The following is a 21,620-nucleotide window of genomic DNA, read 5'->3' on the forward strand; positions in this document are numbered from 1 at the left end:
GTTGATCATATTTAAGATCGAAGAATTAATTAATGGCAGGACTTCTTTGAGCAGTTTTGTAGGAATGGGGTCTAAAAGACACGTTGATGGTTTGGAGGAAGTAATTATTGAAGTTAACTCAGAAAGATCAATTAGAGAAAAAGAGTCTAACTTAACATCAATGGTACTAAGAGTAGCTGTAGATAATATTACATCTGTGGGATGATTACTGGTAATTTTTTCTCTAATGATAAAAAATCTATTTGTGAAGAAGTTCATGAAGTCATTAATAATTAATGTTAAAGGGATGGTTGGCTCAAAAGAGCTCTGACTTTTGTCAGCCTGGCTACAGTGCTGAAGAGAAACCTGGGGTTGTTCTTATTTTCTTCAATCAGTGATGAATAGTAAGATGTTCTGGCTTTGCGGAGGGCTTTCTTATAAAGCAGCAAACTATTTCTCCAGGCAAAATTATGATCTTCTAAATTTGTGACACGCCATTTCCTCTCCAGATTACGAGTCATCTGCTTTAGGCTACGTGTTTGAGAATTATACCACGGAGTCAGGTACTTCTGATTAGAGACCTTAGTTTTCACAGGAGCTACAGTATCCAGAGTCGTACATAGTGAGGAGGTGAAATTATTAATAAGATAATCGACCTCTGTTGGGGTAGCGTTCAGATTGCTGCTCTGCTCTGTGTTGGTACAGGGCATTGAAGATGATAACAGTGGGTGGATTATATTCTTAAACTTAGTTACAGCACTTTCAGAAAGACATCTACTTTGATAAAGTAGGGGGGGGGGGGGGGGTGCCCAGCAGGCACCAACCACCTTGCAACTGCAGCTCAATGAAGCAGCTTCGGCAATGGAGATGCTGAACATGGTCCATTTGGACTCAATGTCCCCAGTCTCCCTCGGAATGCTGTTGAAGCTCTGCCGGAGGTGTGCGTTGAAGATCTCGCGGACTGGGGCCTCTGCTAGACGTTCCCCAGCACACCCTAACTACACGTTTAGGTGCACCAGGTCTGTCCAGCGTCCTCCCCCGCCACCTGATCTAACTCACCACCAATTGGTGATCAGTTGACACCTCAACCCCTCTCTTTACTCGAGTGTCCAGAACATATGGTCGCAGGTCTAGTGACACGATTACAAAATCGATCATCGACCTGTGGCCTAGAGTGTCCTGATGCCGCGTGCACTTATGGACACTCTTTGGTTCGAACAAGGTGTTCGTTATGGCCAAACTGTGATTGTCACAGAAGTCCAATAACAAAACACCGCTCAGGTTCAGGTCAGGAAGGCCATTCCTCCCAATCACGCCCCTCCAGGTCTCGCTGTCGTTACCCACGTGAGCACTGAAGTCTCCCAGCAGGACAACAGAGTCTCCAGGTGGGGCACCTTCCAGCACCCCCCCCCCAGGGACTCTAAGAAGGCTGGGTACTCTGAACTACCACTCGGCGCATAAGCGCAGATGACAGTCAGGACCCGTTCCCCGACCCTAAGGCGCAGGGAACAAACCCTCTCATCCACCGGGAAGAACCCCAACGTACCGGCAGCAAGCCAAGGGGATATTAGAATACCCACCCTAGCCCGCCACCTCTCACCAGGAGCAACTCCAGACTGAGACAGAGTCCAGCCCCTCTCCAGGAGACTGGTTCCAGAGCCCAAGCCATGCGTAGAGGTGAGCCCGACTATATCTAGCCGGTACCTCTCAACCTCACGCACTAACTCAGGCTCTTTCCCCACCAGAGAGGTGACATTCCATGTCCCAATTGCCAGTTTTAGCAGCTGGGGATCAGTCCGCCAGGGCCACCCGGCACACCATGCACCTGACCCCTATGGTACCTCCTGCGGGTGGTGGGCCTGTGGGAGGATAGGCCCATGTCCCCTTTTCGGGCTGTGCCAGGCTGGGCCCCATGGACTAAGGCCCGGCCACCAGACGCTCGTCCTCTGGCACCCTCCCCAGGCCCGAAGGGCATATTTTTTTAATTTCTTTGTCAATTTGTGTACTTTCTTTTTTTTTTAATGCTAGGGGTCTTCAAACCTATTTTAAACATAAAGCCAATTTTAACACAAAGCTAGAAAATGATCATTTATTTTTGACGGTGATGAAAAAAAAATCTAGCTGGTTAAATAAATTTCCAAATGCCAAATTATTACTAGGTCGAGACTTTAACTGTATTATGGATGCTGAAATAGATAAATTTCCTCCAGGACATTCGAACAGAATTAATACTACATTGGGAGGAGGGGGGGCGCTTGAGCATAGGTCGTAAGTAGTCGTGTCTTCCACAGCTCCCGCTTTAATATATTAAATTCATTCATTCTGCACCTTGCAACTGACTGAACTTCGTTTGAACATTTAGTAGGTGACTTTATTATCCTATGAGTGGATGAATGCCTCCTCAACTGCCCAAACGACAGGGTGGGAAAGCCACAGCGCGGGGCGATTCAAACTCCTCGGCCAGTACGGAAACAGATGCTAAAGCTAACAGCATGGATGCGCTAGCAAATGCGGTTACGGCGGTACAAGCCTCTATCAACTCGTTTCGGGAGGAGAACCGGGCATCTATTGCTTCTCTACATTCAATCCTGAGTGGGTACGGCCAACGAATTACCGATATGGAAGAAGGAATGAATGAGTTCGACAAGAGACTGAGCAGCATGAAGACCTCCCAATCCTTGCTTGTTAAAGAGAATGAGGCTTTAAGAGAGAAGGTGGCTGTTGGGTCTGTGTTTTCACAAGGCCCGCTGGTTTAGAGACTTATTTGTCATGAAGAAAACAAGACAGTCAGCGATCAATCGATTTACATGCAAGGGAGGCCTAGTCGGTGTCTACCACAAAATGACCCCAAATCCGGCCTCTGCTTGCTGCCTTTTATTGGGAAAACAGTTGACACAAAACAATAGTACCTCCCCTCATAAACCCCACTTGGTTACAAAGACAATGCACTTTATGTATGTGTGTGTGTGTGTGTGCAGGTAAGAATGTGTGTATGTGCGTACGAATGTGCGTGTGTATGTGTGTGTAAACATCTGTATGCATGCGAGAATGTGTGTGTGACCTCCTGCTGACCAAAAGGGTTATAAAAGCAGGAAGCAACATCACAAGAAACAGATCTTCACAAGGATGTGCTTGTCAAGTCAAGTCAAGTCAAGTTTATTTATAGAGCACATTTAAAAACAACCAAGGCTGACCAAAGTGCTGTACAGTAAATACAGATAAAATACAATAGAACACAATTTCGTAATAACACCTCGCTGATAAAAATAAAATAAAAATATATAAAACAAATAAATTAAACCTTTCTAAAAGCCAATGAAAAGAGGTGAGTTTTAAGAGCGGTTTTAAAAGTTTCTAGGCTTTTGGAGAGTCTGACGTGAGGAGGTAAACTGTTCCACAGTCTGGGTGCAGCCACAGCAAACGCCCTCTCTCCCTTTGTCTTTAATTTATACCTGGGAACATCTAAAAGCATCAGGTCGGCTGACCTCAAAGATCTCCTGGGGCGATAAGTACTAAGGAGTTCTGACAGGTAAGAAGGTGCAGTGCCATTTAAAACCTTAAAAGCCAGCAATAAGATTTTAAAATCAATCCTAAAGGCAACTGGGAGCCAGTGGAGAGAGCAGAGAACCGGAGTGATGTGGTCTCTTTTTTTTGAACCGGTCAACAGGCGAGCGGCAGCGTTCTGCACCAGTTGAAGGCGATGTAGACAGGAACGATCTAGGCCAGCATAGAGGGAATTGCAGTAGTCTAGCCGTGAAGTAATAAAAGCATGGACCACTCTTTCTAGATCGTTCCTGCAAAGGTAAGACTTGACTTTGGCTAAAATCCGCAAATGATAAAAAGATCCCTTAACTACAGAGCTGATTTGTTTATCAAGTTTAAAAGCATTGTCAAAAATAACACCAAGACTCTTAATGGAAGAAGTGCAATCGGAGGTTAGGGGTCCCAAAAAGTCAAGAGAGAAGTTGGGATCTTTAGGAAGCCCAAACACAATGACTTCAGTTTTGCTTTCATTAAGGTGTAAGAAGTTAAGAGTCATCCAAGTCTTAATGTCAGACAAGCAGGAGAGGAGCGGCTGCAAAGAAACATTGCAGTTCAACCTCAGAGGGAGGTAGATCTGAATATCATCGGCAAAGATGTGGAAGGACACATTATGTTTACGGAGCACATCGCCCAGAGGGAGCAAGTACAGAATAAACAACAGGGGGCCTAGTATGGACCCCTGAGGTACGCCACAGGTTAAAGGAGCTCTGGGAGATGACAGTTCACCAAGGTGAACAGAAAAACTCCTATTATTCAAATAGGACTGGAAAAACTTTAAGACAGTGCCCTTTAAACCGACACAATGTTGAAGGCGGGATAGCAGTATGTTGTGATCAACAGTGTCGAAGGCTGCTGTCAGGTCCAGGGTTACTAAGACAGCAGCACAACCAGAGTCAACAGTTAAAAGCAAATCATTAAAAACTCTCAGAAGGGCGGTTTCTGTGCTATGCCGAGCTCTAAAACCAGACTGGAACTTCTCATAGAGATTGTTATTGTCAAGAAATAGCTGGAGCTGCGTGAGGGCGGCTCGTTCCAGTACTTTAGACAGAAAAGGGAGGTTGGAAATGGGCCTATAGTTAGAGAGTAGGGATGGATCTAGATTAGGCTTTTTAAGGAGAGGTTGAACAACAGCGTGCTTGAAGGGTGTTGGAAAACAACCAGAACTGAGGCAGGCATTGATCAGGACCAGAAGGAAAGGTCCGACTGAGTCCAGAACCTGCTTCAGAAGCCGAGAGGGGATAGCATCGGTGGAACAGTTGGTAGTCTTAACCTTGCAGACTATTTCATGCAGCTGAGAGAGAGAGATTGGTTCGAACTGATTAAAGGCAGAATGGCACAAAGACAAAACACAGGGATTGGAAGGTGAAGATGGAATGACAGACTGCAGGGAGGAAATCTTGTTTACAAAGAACTTTAGAAAGTCATTACAGAGGGTGGCAGAAGGTGTGAGGAGTCTGAGGTTTATGGACACTACTGTGTGTAAGGATTTACAATGGAATTTAAAACACGAAACAGAGTCTGAGGTTTATGGACACTACTGCTAACCAGGTTTGATATGTAGGAGGACTTGGCCTCTTTAACGGCTTTCTGATAGGTTGAAAGAGAGTCTCTGAGGATATTAAAAGAAATGTGCAGCTTGTCCTTTTTCCATTTTCTCTCAGCACACCTACAGGTGCGCCTGAGAGCACGAACAGAGTCTGTAATCCAGGGTTCAGCGTGAGCTTTGGGACGGAGTGTTTTTAGGGGAGCGATGAGGTCCAAAATAGAAGTACATGTTGAGTTGAAAAGAGCAGTTAAATCTTCTGCACACAAGGAATCAATCCAGTCCACCGTGGAGAGCTCAGAGTTGCTAAAAGCAGCAGAAAACTGAGATGGTACATGGGTATTGATGATCCAGTGACGGCGTGAAGGAGGTTTAACTGCAGCATCAGAACAATGTGCAGTGGCAGAAAATAGAACAGGAAAATGATCGGAGATACACGCACTCTCACAAATTTCAGAGATGTGGATACCCAAGCCGTGAGACATGACAAGGTCCAAAGTGTGACCCTTCTCATGTGTGGAGCCAGACACACACTGAGTAAGGTTGAAGGAATCCAACAGTGAAACAAAGTCTCTAACCAGGGGCTTAGATGGACAGCACACATGAATATTCAGGTCCCCCCCCCCCCCCCCCCCCCCCCCCCGAACCTCGAGAAGCTGGGGAGGGGGACTAATGAATTCCTTTCATCACAGAGTTAAAACAATGTAAAGATGGTAAGCATAAAAATTACAACATTTAACAATTCACTTCAACAGTGGCATACTTGGAAAACTACACCAGATGGCAGAATATACGCATTGTGAGGATACCAGAGAATGCGGAGGGCCCACGACCAACGGAATTCATCACCAAACTACTCTTTGATGTGCTTGATGAGAACAACTTTGAGAGACCGCCATCGGTGGATAGAGCCCACAGGAGTTTGGCTTCTAAACCAGTAGATGGCGACAACAGATCACGTCCGTTCATTGTCAGACTCCACCACTTCCAAACCAGAGAGCTTATCCTACGCCTTGTCAGACAGAAGGGCCCACTCCTATTCAACGGATCGAGATTCCACATATTTCCTGACTACAGCCCAGAAGTCAACAAACGACGCGCGGCCTTCTCCAAGTCCAAAAGGAAGCTCCACGCTGCGAAGGTCAGGTTCGGTCTCTTCTACCCAGCCACTCTGCAGTTCACACACAACGGGAAACGCTTGAGGTTTACCGACCCTGTAGAGGCGCTGACCTACATTAATAATAATATCACTATTGATAACGGACGCCCGGCCTCGCACCCTGCAGAGACTGGTGACCGAGGTAATGGTAACGATTGGGTTGATTACATTGAAGATCACTTCACAGAAGGTGGCATCATTAGACATGGCTACTCTGTCAAACTTTGAATATTTCTTTACTCTTAATGTGTGCTGTTATCATTGGTCATAGTGGCAATGAACATTTTATATTTGATGGTGAACATCTTCTTAAATGTTCAACTTTTTTTTTCTTTTCTTCTTTACTGATGTTATTGCCCTTTTTTTCTTTTTCAAATTATGAAAGGATGTTACAGTTTGTACCCTGTTGAAGGTTTTTTTTTTTTTTTTGGGGGGGGGGGGGGGGGTAGCCTTTTTAAGGCCCGTTTATGTGTTATGTGTTGTTTTGGTGTGGCATTTGCTTTGTATTCACCATGTGCACCTACTGTGCTTTTTATCGCTTAAATTGGGCAAACATCTATATTTTTGAATTACATGGTTCTGACAAAGAGTAAATTGGACCCTGTCACAGATAATGCTGACATAAAAATTATAAGTTGGAATGTGAAGGGTATGAACATGTTGGCCCCCCTGTGAGAGGGGCCAACATGTGAGGTTGTGGAATGTTCTTTGTCTGTGTGTCTGTATATAAGATGTAAGGACGGTGGCCACAATCCGGAGATGGTCCTGGTGTTTCACTGGGATGCTCTCTCCACATCGCAATGTGTTTATTAAACCCACTTCAAATCAAGCTTGCTGGGTGTGTTGCAGGTTATTGTTAAATTTTCCACGACAGTGCCCAGCTGTCTGACGAAGAGTGAGATATGGCTCTTACCAGGGTCCATTCGTCTTCTATATGTTCAAGACACTCCCTAATACAATTCAAAGTGTTACACAGGTTACATTTTTCAAAAGTTAAACTAGCAAAAATATTTCCGAACATAGACATAGACCCATCGTGTGATAGATGCAAACAGACTCCAGCTACTTCCCTTCATATGTATTGGTCCTGTTCGAAAATTGCTCCTTTCTGGTCATCATTTTTTGAAGTCATCTCTAAAGCCTATGCCTATAACATCTCGCCTCCCCCTTGGTGACAATTTTTGGTTGTTTCTCTGGTATTGTGACTTCTGTTCCCCCTGCCCATTTACAGAGGGTCATTGCCTTTTTGTCATTATTAGCGAGACGCCTGATTTTATTTAAATGGAAGTCTACTACTGCTCCATCACACCACCGCTGGATAACGGATGTTATGCAAAATGTCAAACTGGAAAAAATCAGATGTACTCTGAACGGATCCATCGGCAAATTCCACACAACATGGGACCCTCTGTTAACATACGTCAACAATTTATCCGGTCTGGAACTGGAATCTTCAGTGTTTTTGTTTGCCCTAGAACAGTCCTGTAAAAACAATAGAGAGGTGCACCCCCCCCTTTCTTTTTTTTTTGCTGTTGTTGCTGTGCTTTTTGTTTGTTTGTTTTTTTGTTTGTTTGTTTAGTGTTTTTGTTCCCTTTTCCTGTCTTGGTATTATCTGTCTTTATGATCTGTGCACTGTAAAAACTGTGATTGGGGTTAATTAGAATCTAATAGGAGATTAATGGTAATTATTACTCAGTAAAAACGTGTATGAGTAGTTTTAATCAAATCTAAGCAAAATTCAACAATTTTGAGATGTTCAGTTATTTAAATTTACACAGTTTTGTTTGGGGTAAATTCAGCAATGGTTTGTTGAGTAGATTTTAAAAAAATGTTTGAGTACTAAAAAAATTTAAGAAATCTAATAGATTTAACTGATGAAAGCATTTTCATTTTAATCATTGTACACTTCCGCCCATAATCCTTTGTGCCACGTGCAGGACACACGCGCTTCATGAGTGGACGTCTCCATTTTGTCAGAGGTAAGACTTCTTAATTTGTTCAAATATAAGACACGGTTTAAACAATAACGTATATTGGTTTTGAGTAAAGGTTTTAAAGAGTATGATACGTCGAAATTTTATTAATAATCATCACTGTAATGATAGTATCGTATTTTTACACAAATGGCAGTTAGTGGACTGCTAGCACAACGTCACTTTCCAAGCCTTCACGACTGTGTTACTGAACAGCTTTAACTAACCACATGTTTTACCGTATTAAAAAATATCAACGGTATATTCCGATGAGTTTTAACGTCTTTCATCCACGTTTAAAAGTTCATGAAAAGGTTTTGCGGTCAGTTGTGAGTGATTTTGTCAGCCACGGTCAGTTTTTCGAACTCCAGTTTCCAATAATGTCGGCCGCTACTAAGTTTTAAAATTACTCTTAGTAATCTTTCTGGGTCACAAATAATCTTTCTGTGGCTCAAGAGTTGGGAGTTCGCCTTGTAATCGGAAGGTTGCCGGTTCGAGCCCCAGCTTGGACAGTCTCGGTCGTTGTGTCCTTGGGCAAGACACTTCACCTGTTGCCTACTGGTGGTGGTCAGAGGGCCTGGTGGCGCCAGTGTCCGGCAGCCTCGCCTCTGTCAGTGCGCCCCAGGGTGGCTGTGGCTACAATGTAGCTTACCATCACCAGTGTGTGAATGTGTGCGTGAATGGGTGGATGACTGGATATGTAAAGCGCTTTGGGGTCCTTAGGGACTAGAAAAACGCTATATAAATACAGGCCGTTTACCATTTACAAAATAAACTTTTAACATATTTTCAGGCGCGAAAGTAGCTGTGTAAACATCAAATATCTGCTCTGTTTATCAAGATATCGCATGTTTGCAAAAGTGCTTCGACGTTTTCGGAGCATCTGCTACCCACCAGCTCGATAGCAAGCCGGGAGCTCGAGGGTCACTGAAGCCGCTGAGAACGGCACAACTCCCGGCACATCATTTTCAGATCACCGCGGGGTTTCGCTACTCAGTTTAAACGTAATGTATAAGTCACTTAGACAACCTAAAAATGTTATTGTTTGGTTTTTTTCAGTGTTTTATTTGTTCGTGAGTAAATCGGTTTGGCTGAGATTAATGATAATGTTGCTTTCCTTTCAGGTAATGGAAGATCCCTCAACTTAAATTCACCTGATCAGCATGTAGACTGTGCATTATAAAGTAAGTTGTGATAACATGTTATATTAAATTAAACTAATGGTTTTGAAATTGAAGCGGCATGAAATTACCAAGTTGACCCCACTTAATCTAACTTATTTGTTTTTGTAAAAACAATAAGTAGAAAATAATTGCTTATTATTTGTAGGATTTTTTTCTTCTTCTCTATAATCTCAACATCAAATGTGTATAGATACCCATGCTCTTACATTTGTCATGAAAAACTATTTAGATTCTTAGATATATATTTTTCCATCACTTTAGGACCTGGCAAATGGGATGGCAGTGTAAGATATGCAAATCTTTTTCTACTACAAAGGGGAATCTTCTACGTCATTACAGATTACAACACGCAACATTTGGTCGTGGACAGCACCAGCCATGTCTGTATGGCAGTTGTCCTTGCACATTTAAAACACAAGGAGCCCTTCGCACACATTTGTCCAGATACCATACCGCTGAAGAGAGTCCAAGGCCTGGAGTGATCACTGCATTTAAGTGTTTGGCTTGCACTGCTTTTTGCTCTACTCAGAAGGACTATTTTCAGCATATAGGAAATCACTTGAAGAGACACGAAACTGTATTTTGCGTTTTTAATGGATGTGACTTTCGCACAAATATATACAATACATTTCTAAAGCACAAAGGCAGGAGACATACATGTTGTTCCTTAACTGATTTTAAGAAAGAAGTCTTGGAAAGTCATCCTAGTCAGAACACTGACCATTCTGATGTCCCTGAACTCAACAGTGATGAATGCTCTAGTGATGTTGATCCAGAAAGTGCATCTCGTACTGTTCTTCAAGGACTTGGCTTACTTCTACTCAAGTTAGAAAGCACTTACAATGTTTCAGTGAGGTGCATTAATGCTTTGGTTGAAGATCTCTTCTATATTTCTTCTTCAGCATCTGTGGAGGCGGTTAAAAATATAATTGATTCAGCACTGAAATCTAACAAATGCACAGTTGACCACACTATCATAAAGGACTTGGCTGAACAGTTGTGCAGCTCTCATCCCATTAGCAGAGCTCTTGGAGCAGGCGGGCCACTTGGTTCAGCTTTCAAGAGAAATAAGTATTTTAAGGAGCATTTCCAGTTTGTGGATCCTATTGAATATATTCTTGATGCTGAACAAAAAAAGAGCTTTCAATATGTACCAGTTCTAAAGACTTTGCAAGAAGTACTGAAGAACAAAGATATTGCAGTGGAAGCCTTTTCGAGGTGCTCAAGTAGCACTGGGCATTTTGAGTCCATTTTTGATGGTACGTGTTTTAAGGACAATGACTTTTATGCTGTAGAAGAAACAAGACTCTCTATAATAATTTATGTTGATGAATTTGAGGTGTGTAACCCATTAGGAACCTCTCGAAAAAAACATAAAATAACTGCAGTTTATTGGGTTTTGGCCAATTTGCCATTGAGATTACAGTCTGCCTTAACATCAATACAACTAGCTTTACTTTGCAAATCTGTTGATGTGAAACAGTTTGAATACAAAGTAGTATTGGATCCACTTTTGAAAGATCTTGTCACTCTTGAACAGGAGGGGGTTTTTATTTCATGTTTAGGGAGAAATATTAAAGGCGCCCTACACTGTGTTGTAGCTGATAACCTTGGTGCTCATGCAATTAGTGGACTTGTTGAAAGTTTTAACGGGCCATATGTTTGTAGATTTTGCCTTGGACATTCTTCAGAGTACCAGACATATGAAGTACGGTCTGGGGTCTTCCCACTTCGAAAAAAGGATGACTATGATTTACACGTACAAGCTGTCAAAGAAAATCCAAATTTAGTGCCTCATTTTGGCTTAAAGCGGTCATGTCCATTAACTGATCAACTTAATAATTTTCACTTTGTGTCTGGATACCCACCAGATGTCCTTCATGACCTTTTTGAGGGAATAGTGCCAAGAGAGTTAGCATTGTGTTTTCAAGTTTTTTTGAAGAAGCACTACTTCAGTTTGACTGAACTGAATAATATAATCACATGTTTTCCATATAAGGGCTCAGACAAATTGAACAGTCCACAAGCAATCCCTTCAAATTTTGCTGGTCGCAAAACTGTAGGAGGAAATGCTCATGAAAACTGGGCCCTAATACGTTTGTTGCCTCTCCTTGTTGGTTTACGTGTACCTGAAGATGATCCTGTTTGGCAACTTCTTCTGACTTTGAAGGACATTGTTGAGTTAGTGGTTGCCCCTGTTCACACAACACAAAGTATTGCCTACCTTGAATTTAAAATATCTGAACATCGTGTCAGATATTTGGAAGTTTTTCCTGATCAAAGGCTCACACCAAAACACCATTTTTTGGAGCACTACCCTGCTGTAATAGAAAAATATGGGCCATTGGTTGGAGTATGGACAATGCGCTTTGAGGCGAAACACAGATTTTTCAAGCAAGTTGTGAGACACACTAACAATTGCAAAAATGTGTTGCTGACCCTTTCTACAAGGCATCAAATGATGATGGCATACCACATGCAATCAAAAGAGGTGAAACCTGCCCTGCTTGTCACAAAAATATCCAGAATGCCTGTAGATGTGCTGCATCCAGACATACAGGCAGATTTAAGAGCAAGATCACCATCTCTGACTTGTGTGCAGCTTGCCACCACTGTCACCTACAGTGGAACAAGATACACTGCTGGGATGATCCTGTCTAATGGTTCAACATGTGGACTACCAGACTTTGCTGAGATAATACAGATAGTCGTTTTGGACAATTGTGTATATTTCATTGTGAAGTTACTTGCTGCATGGTATGTAGAGCATCTGAGATCTTTTCAACTGGAGGACACTGGCAAGATCAGTCTTTTGGAGCAGCAGAAACTTGGTGACATGTGGCCCTTGGCTTCTTACAATGTGGGAAGAAAACGCTTGGTAACCCTGAAACGTTACATCTGCTGTGAATAATAGGTAAAAAAAAAACAAAACGACAACAACAAAAACTTGATAACATGTACATCTCCCAAGTATTTGTTATTTGCAACATTTGGTGTGTTGAAGTGTGCTTTTTGTTTTATAGTTTTATATCTCAACTATTGTATAAATGAAAAGTAATAACTAATTTTATTTAATTGAAGGGAAATTTAACTCTGCCCATTTACATTTTATTCTAGGTTGAACAAGATGGAGGCAAAGCTTCGTGTAATTATTGATGACCAAATCGAGAAGTTGGTTCTTCCATCAGGGATCCCACCAACATTGGAGGAGCTGCAGAGTGTTGTGAAGGATACTTTTGGGATTTCAAATGACTTCAGTCTTCAGTATTTTGACCCAGAATTCCAGGACTACTTCACTCTTCACAGAGCTGACCAGATAAAAGACAAAGACACTGTGAAGGTTGTTGGCATCACCCCGGTCATGATAAACTTGACTCCGGTTGATGACAGTTTTGGCAGCCCCTCTGGCCAACTGTCTGACTATGACTCCTCATATGCTGAGTCAGTTGTATCCAATGCAGACTCTGCTGCAACTACTTCTTCTCAGGACACCATTATTCTCAAAAGGCAGAAGACCACAGAACGTTGTGAGCCCTGGCCGAAACAGTTTCCCATTCCACAGTTTGCATATGAAACTGAGATGTACCTGGAAAGAGCCACTGAGGAGTATAAAAAGAATGGAAGAATTACTTTTCAACTTTATTTGAAAAAATAGGACACACTACTTTTTTTTCTTTTTTTTAAAAACAGTTCTTATGAACTCCTGTGTCAATGGAGGACTTAATGTGTTAGATTTTAACACTCTAAATAACACATTCAAAATAAATTGGTTAAAAATATAATTACAAATCCTACATCCATTTGGATACTATACCTATGTACATGTTTTCTAAGGAAGGTGTCCTTACTTATAATTTTAATATTGATAAAATCCCTATATAAATCTCTGCATTTCATCGCCAAGCTTTTTTAGCATGGACTCTTATTTACAAACATGGTCTACACAAACACCAAAACCACAACAGATGTGTGATTAACTTGTTAATCTTAATGGTTAAATTTCATATTCACAAATCCAAATGTTTAGGAAGACATCCCTCTTTTTATGTTTTTTTTCCCACGAGCTTGTGCAATACCTTTAATATAGTGCTGTTTAATTCTACTTTGTATAATGATGTTTAAATAAAGGTTTGTAAAAAAAAAAAAAAAGAAGACGAAGAAGGAGGAGTGTGCGTACTGTGCTCTTTGCTGTGTCTTGCCGCCGTTTTAAAAATGGGCACTTTTTGAAGAACCCGCATCAAAGTATTGTGGAGAAGCGTCGTGTTAAATCTAATTGATGAACGGCTTGTTGTGAAGTATTGTAACAGCCACTATGGTGTGGTGTCCCTTTAAGACGCCCAAGTCGAGGGTTGATGGCGTCATCAGTTTGTGCCACTGCTCTCTCGCTCCGGGATTATGAGGTCACGTGCCTTCACGCTTGTGCTTAACGAAGGACGGATTTATGTTTTCTTCTCCAGACATTTTTTTTTGTTGTTTTATTTGCAACGCTTGGGTTGTATGAACGCTGGGCGTTATGTTGTTGAGCCGCAGCCGTTCAACCGGGCTTTTATATGGTTGTTGAAGAAGGCGTATTAAAGAACCACCGTGGATTACCGATACCAGCGTGGGTGTGTGTTCTTCCGACTAGCCTGCTAGGTGTTTTGCCGCCTCCTCTCAACCACGCAACACAACCCGACGTTACAGTATGTATTGCAGCTGCGAAGACGAACGTACGTTCTCCTGCTAGGTTACAGCTGGTAGGAAGGTGCGTTCAGTGTCTCTTTGTAATTTTAAGTTTCCATGTCAAACGAGATGAAACAGTTATTTCTGGATGCGCACTTATTTGCTGAGATTAACAATGTGTTTTTGTAAACCACGTGATGATTTAAGTCATTTAATCTTTACAGAACATGTGAGCGAGGCTAAAAGAGCAATATTTTTATGTTTAGTAAACTGACGTTTCTAAATGTAACTGCTTTTATTTTATCAGTTCTGACGAGGACAGCTGAGTGATGTTGTTGGTGAGCTTGGATTAAATCATCTCTAAACAAAGAACTTGTCCTCGTGGTGACTGACTTGGGGAGTGGAGGTCAGTGAGCCCATTGTCTCTGCTGGTCCGACTCCAACTACAAAGCCGGCCCGCTCGCCCCCTCCTGAGTCTGAGAGGAGATCCAGAGTAAGTCAGTTATAACTACACTGGTTGCTTAACTTCATCATTTTCTACAGGGTCTCTCTCTCTTAGCTCATTTTGGTTTGATTTCTGCCTTCTGTTTAGCCTCTCTGTTTGTCTGCCTCAGTACATTAATGTTTTATCATTTGAGTTACACTCTCTGTTTCCCTTCATATGAAGGTGATGTCTGTGGAGTGATCATGACCTCGTGTTGGGGAGTAACGGAATATATGTACCGCCGTTACGTATTTAAAATACAAAATATGAGTAACTGTATTCCGTTACAGTTACCGTTTAAAAAGGTGGTATTCAGAATACAGTTACTTTGTTGAAATAAATGGATTACACTGCGGTACTTTCCTGTTTCATATTGTCGCGGGTCAGGACTGTTTGGGTTTTGTTTGACAGCTACGTTGTGTTGTTCCAGGAGGCAGCGTTACGGTTGCCATGGTTACAGGGCGACGCTCTCTCTCTGCGACTGTGTGTTTCCTGGGTGAGAGAGCGCCTTTTCGTTGTTGTTGTGCTAAGCTAACAGGCAGAATGCTACAAGCATAGCTCTAAAGAATGTAGCATCATGGGCAGTGTAGTCCGTGTTGCAGGGAGAATGGACTGCCATACACGTTATGGGTCTGTGAGCGCGAGGAGGGAGAAAAAGGGGAGTGGAAAGGTACGAGCTGTCATCGAGGAAAAACGGGAGCTGGAAGCATGTAAATATAATAATAACCACTTCAGCCAAGAAGAGAGCCTGACGAGCCCAGTTGTAAGTAAGCTATTAAGACTCGACTGTACGCTGTGTTCGTGTTTTCCTCCGAAAACAATAAGTTCCGTTGGAGCAGTCTTTCAACGCCTCTCTCTGTCTCTCGCAAGCAAAGTTGACCCAGACAACAAAGTAAAGCTATTTTTCGGCTATGAGCCGACAGGGACCCCGCCGTTTTAGTCAGAGGTCCCTTTACTACGGTTCGGCGTCGCGGACCTTCAGTAACAGTAATAAATCACACAGCAATAGTACATTAACGTTGTTGTAAAAAGCATGATAATATATTAAGTAATCCAAAGTATTCAGAATACGTTACTGTCATTGAGTAACGTAACGGAACACGTTACAGAATACATTTTGGGGCATGTATTCTGTATTCTGTAATGGAATACATTTTAAAAGTAACCTTCCCAACACTGAGTGTAGTATTAAGTGGACATGGCCCTGAAAAATAAAGGCATTAGACTACGTGTCCTTGGGGGGTAGAAAGCTGTAGACTCTCGCCCACGCTTGCCTGTGAAAAAGTAGATAACAGGGGACCATCTTCTAGTGGAGATGCATTATAACTCACCTGTGCATTATAATAAAAGGTGTTGATTGCAGCTGACAGTGTCTGCAGACTTTGATAACTGTGACACCCTCGTGGTTAATCAGAGGGAAATCTGAGTCAGTGTGGATTTGGTTGTACAGCTCTCACACATACAACCTGAACTGCACATTGTAAGTGTGATGTTCTTCAAATTTGAACAAAGTAAAAACTAAAAAACTTTGAAGTCATACGAGCCAATATTTTATTCACAATGTTGAACTTTTACTACTTTTATCCCCAAAATGAACTCACTTCAAATGTTTACCACAGCATAGCGTCCCCAGGCACCTGAGACGTTTGGCAGATGGTGAAACTGTTTATCTTTGTGAGGTAAGAGGGGGCACTTGTGGATGAGCTGAAGATATAGACCTGATGTCACTGTTTGGGTTCTTTGTCATTACAGGAGAAAGAAGTGAAAGCAGGCCCAAACCTCAGCACATGGATGACATCAACCAAAAACATCCAGCACCAGCAAGTAAAGATGAGCCAGCGGCGATCCCTGTGGAAAAGACTTTTCCTGCTATGAAGCAGCCCAGAAGACGCAAGCGCGCCAACAGGGAGGAGAGAAGCTTGAGCTGTGACCAGTGTGGAAAGACCTTTACTCAGATTGGTAGCTTAAAATCACATCAGCTGATCCACACCAGTGTGAAACCATTCAGCTGTGATCAGTGTGGAAAGACCTTTACTCTGAGATGCAACTTAAAATCACATCAGCTCGTCCACACGAAATTTAAAGCTTTCAACTGTGATCTGTGTGGGATGTCTTTTACTCACAGTAGCAACTTAAAAAGACATCAGCTGATCCACACCGGTGTGAAACCATTCAGCTGTGATCAGTGTGGAAAGACCTTTACTCAGATTTTTCACTTCAAATCACATCAGCTGATCCACACCGGTGTGAAACCATTCAGCTGTGATCAGTGTGGGAAGTCTTTTACTCAGAAAGCTCACTTAAAAACACATCAGCTGATCCACACCGGTGTGAAACCATTCAGCTGTGATCAGTGTGAAAAGCGCTATACTCTGAAAGGTGACTTAAAGAAACATTATATGATCCATGTTGGAGTTAAATCATTTGTCTGTGATCAGTGTGGAAAGTCTTTTACTCAGAAGAGCAACTTAAACTCACATCAGCGCACCCACTCTGGAGTTAAATCATTTGTATGTGGTCCCTGTGGAAAGGCTTTTACTCGTATGACTGGCTTAAAATTACATCAGCGCACCCACTCTCGAGTTAAATCATTTGTATGTGGTGACTGTGGAAAGGCTTTCATCCATTACAAAAGTCTATTGAGGCATCAAAAGACCCACAAAGTGTCCTCCTGTGAGAAAAGTGGCAGACCAATGGGACATTACCCTGACAGGGTTCATTTGAACACAGTGGGAGAAACGGGGGTTCTGAACAAAAGTTCTTCTGGATGCTGCGTCAAACTTAAAAAGCTTGAGATCAGGCTTCACAGAATTCAGCTTTAATTTCCTGAGAAAGTCAGAGCTTCACTGTCTTTGTAGATCTAGTGAAAACATGAAAGGGTGCAAAAAGAGGCACTGTGGTACTGCATGATGAAGTCAGAAGTGACAGAGAAGTATGTGAGCGTGGTTCAGGACATGTTTGTGTGGTAGCAGTGACTACCACACATACTTGGGTTGAAGGTGGGGGGAGGATTACATCAATTCTGAGCCCCAGATGGAAATTAGCCCTTGGCTATAATCTGGTATGTTTACATTCATGTAATTTTTTTTTTTACATTTGTATTCATTAACATGCACTGTCCTAAATAAATAAATTCAAATTCAAATTCAAACCACTGTAGTTATGGCTAGACAGGTTACCCTGAATCTTCCCTTAGGTATGCTGCAATAGGTGGAGGCTGCTGGGAATTTCCCATGATGCATTGAGTATTTCTTCCTCAGTCACCTTTCTCTCTCACTACTTGTTAATAGCAGAGATGGATAGTAATGCATGCGTTACTGTAATCCGATTACTTTTTTCAAGTAACCAGTAAAGTAAGGGATTACTATTGCAAAAAAGGTAATTAGATTACTGTTACTTTCCCGTAGGAACGCTGCGTTACTGCGTTACTAAAACCGTCTTATTTTTTTTTTCAAGAATGTCTCATGACAGTGATGTAAGCGAGTGCGACGTTCGTGGCAACAGCTGTGTAACTCCCAAAATGACAACACAGGCACAGCTTCTTCAAGACGGGCGCTTCGCTGCATTTATTGAACACCGTGAAAACTATAAACATAAAACTCAAAGGCTTTAAGTGCTTCAGTCTATCAGAAATAACACTTGTGCTTTAACAACAAAAACTTACCTCGTGGCCGCCTGCCACTTCAGAGGTCCTAGAAGAATACCTTTACAGTCTTGCGGATTCTAAATTAAAACATAAAATAATTAGAACACCGTACATTACAAATTTTCACAATATTACAATACAGTTATAGCAAATGACAAATACCTTGTACAGCTGGTAGACTAAACAGGGCTTTGCCAATAGCTCGCTGAACTCCTTAGTGTGATTATTAAACGTGGGCTCACAGCCTATATTATCAAACCTCGCAATAATAGCGGTGTAACAAAACTTGTTCTTTGTGACAAGATAAACACACCTTTACAATATTGACCACAGAAATGTACAAGCAAGAACATTTTAACTGCTGGAACCATCTATTAAACTTCTTTATGCATAAGCCATTTCTGTGACACTTACACTCCCACCAAAATCACTCATTGTTTGCAATGTGACTTTCTAATGTGTCAACATTAAAGTCTGGTTCACTTTCCATGTCAGTCTCCAGTAAAGTCACTACCTTGTGAATAGGTCTTTCCAGATATATCAGCCTTGTCAGTGCTTTACCCCTGTCAAAGGTAGTTTCGCTGGTCTTGAGCTTCACCTTTCGAACCTTGCCATCTGGGCTCTCTATAGCCTCTACTATTAGAGCAAGTTTCCATTTACATCTTGGAGCATTATCATCCTGCAGTATCACAATGTCATTTACTCGCAGGTTTCGTGAGACGTTCTGCCATTTCCTTCGCCGCTGGAAATTTAACAGATACTCTCGCCTCCACCTTTGCCAAAACTCATTTGCTAGAAATTGTACTCTCTTCTATCTTTTGTTCAAGTACAAATCCTCTCTGCAAAACTCTCCTGGAGGTGGAACAATAACTGAAGATTTCATCGTTAATATGTGATTGGGAGTTAATGGCTCTGGTCCCAAGGGATTGTTGAGATACTCAACAAGGTCTGCTGTTAATGATGGCCATTGTCTCGTAAAGCAGTGTTCTTAGACTAGCTGTATCGAGTCTGTTTCAGAACTTGTCCAGCATCGCTGTCAGTACACTTCGTACTGTTTGAATTTGATGTTCCCAGATGCCCCCCATGTGGCTAGCTGCCGGAACGTTCACCACAAATTCACAACCAATAGCTCTTTGTGGTTCTTGATCCATATCCTTCATTAGCTCCAAAAATTCTCTTTTGGCGCCCATAAAGTTTGTCCCTTGGTCATGTGGCAGGATGAATGTTATTCCTTGGTTCAACCCACTTTCAGCCTGGCGCATTAGGGGGCGCTAGTATAAATAGTGGCCATTTGAGCATTCCTGGATCGCTTACCTGTGATCTCCTTTTTGGTCACCTGACTTCCCTTTGGTGTTGCAGAGATCATTCTGAAGCCTCCATCGCGACTGGTAGGTGTTTACTCATTGTAGTGTGTACATTACCTTACTTGGTGGTAAACAGATATTGTTTTTAGGTCATAGCTGTAGAAGCCTCCTATGAGCCACTCTGCTCATGTTTCATGACGCGGTTTACTTGGTACGTAATTCAATTTTGTTACGATCTCTGCCTTTTATTGTTCTTTTATAGTAATTACTTATTATGCTTTGCAGGAAGTGTGGGCCTTAGTTTTACGCAACGCTACGCTAACTGAAGTGCTGCTGCTTTGCTTTGCTTTGCTTTTACCGTCTGTTCCCGTTGCGAGGTTTCTCTTCCTGCTGCTGCCAGCTTTTTAAAGTGGACGTCAGCATGGACAGCGGCCATATGCATGCCGGTTATGGGAATCAGCTGGCGTACATATTAATTGACCGGATGATTAACTTATAGTTGGGCAGGCGGCAAGTTGGAGCAACACGGCGATTCCGTTTGCTCCAGATTTTAACGTTTTATCCAGATTGTACGTTGTTTTTCTGTTGTTTTGATTTGTAGTTTGGATTTTTGTTACGCCACTGGTGGGAGGCCCTTTTTCTAGCTGAAGATCACCAGTGTGGTCCTGCAGTTGGGTTATCCCCCGGTGCTACATTAGTTTTGTTGTAATATATTAAAATTTTCTTTGTTCCTTTATTCAGATGCGGAGTGCCGACATGGAGTAGACTAGGGTGCCTTGGTGGTGGGATCCTTTGAGTGTACACACCTGCCTCGTTTAGTTCATTAGTGTGAGCGTGTGATTTTGTGTTGCACTTGTATCTTGGTGTGTTTCTTTTGAGTTTGTGCGTGGCATCCCTGCCCCTCCACTGGTAAGCCTCAGCTCTGAATACCTTTTTAAGCATATTTGTACATGGATATTTATGATTGTGCTTTTATATGGTGTTTTAAATGATTATTAATAAATTGTCAACTTGTTTTATCATTGAACCTCGTCTCTGTACTGAGTATAACAAACCTAACTGCCTTCTTGGTGATTAGTGTTACTTCCAGTATTCTCTGGGTGAAATTCCCAGAGTGGCGTTGTCTTTTAAACTGTGAAGAGTATTTACTTTATTCTCACTTTGTGCTGCCACAGTCACATCTTAATTGCTGGACAGGACCTCTTACGGCTATCAGAACTTGAAGAGCGTTCATGAAGGCATCTGTCGATAAGTCATCTAGCATTTCAATGTGCACAACTCGTGAACATAAACACGTGAACAATAGTCCATACCTTTTGACTTCCTTTCTTCCTTCCTTTACCATGAATGAACCAAAACAGTCGACACCACAATACGAGAACGGAGGTGCTGTCAGACACTTTGATGAGTCTTCACATATCTCACGCCAAAACTTCTGAACTGGTGGACAGAAACAAAGAGCGTGGATGTAATTGTCCGGTGTATTTGCTAGACAGTGTGAGCAGTTGTTGGAAGGCGTATAGCCCATCTTGAACATCCTATGACCAGTATAGCGCACTCTATGTAATATTTTGTATTGTATTAATTGCAAACTGGGATTTCTGATCCATTGAAAGGTTTTTAAGCTGAATCTGTTTCTACCTTGAGAAACAATATGCACTCTCATCCTGTACACTGAAGGCTCAGAGTTTAAATCGCCTTTGTCCCACCAAAGAAATCTCAAATAGTCTTGATGCTCCTTGGTGACGTGGAATTGGTGGAACATCCTCTCCACATCCCACATGATGGCGATGGGGCCCTTTCTGAATCGACATAACACTCCAATCAGTGCATTGGTAAGATCTGGTCCAGTCAGAAGGTGATCGTTAAGAGATGTCCCCTGGAAATGGGCCGAACAATCAAAAACCACATGTATTTTCTCAGGTTTGTGGGAGTGGTAGACCCCATGGTGCGGTGTATATACCATGCTGCCTCATTATCCAGTTCTTGCTCTGGGACCTTCTCTGCGTCTCCACGGGCTATGATGTTGTCCATGAACTTGACGTAATCTTCATAGTATTTCTTATCTCTTCTGAGCCGACGTTCCAACGAAGACAGTCTATGCTCAGCACATTGTTTGTTGATTGGAAGATTTGGGTTGTCG

At 42.2% G+C, this 21,620-nt stretch overlaps 2 protein-coding genes and 1 long non-coding RNA gene across 3 annotated transcripts in view; 2 read left to right on the forward strand and 1 right to left on the reverse strand.

The window, feature by feature from the left end:
- LOC309713968 (uncharacterized protein) overlaps window positions 1–21,620 on the reverse strand; it is a 138,763-nt gene that overhangs the window by 76,521 nt on the left and 40,622 nt on the right. The gene's annotated exons all lie outside the window — the stretch shown is intronic.
- Window positions 1–21,620, forward strand: part of LOC309713963 (uncharacterized protein) — a gene marked incomplete at its 3' end in the record, with an annotated part of 42,687 nt that overhangs the window by 808 nt on the left and 20,259 nt on the right. The window lies entirely within an intron of this gene.
- Window positions 7,915–12,998, forward strand: LOC309714790. Its single transcript, XR_014279025.1, has 3 exons — window positions 7,915–8,203; window positions 9,322–9,381; window positions 12,499–12,998. It is a non-coding gene; the product is annotated as an uncharacterized lncRNA (long non-coding RNA).

This window comes from Aulonocara stuartgranti (assembly GCF_965226115.1).
Source record: "Aulonocara stuartgranti genome assembly, chromosome: 9".
NCBI classification, from domain to species: domain Eukaryota; kingdom Metazoa; phylum Chordata; class Actinopteri; order Cichliformes; family Cichlidae; genus Aulonocara; species Aulonocara stuartgranti.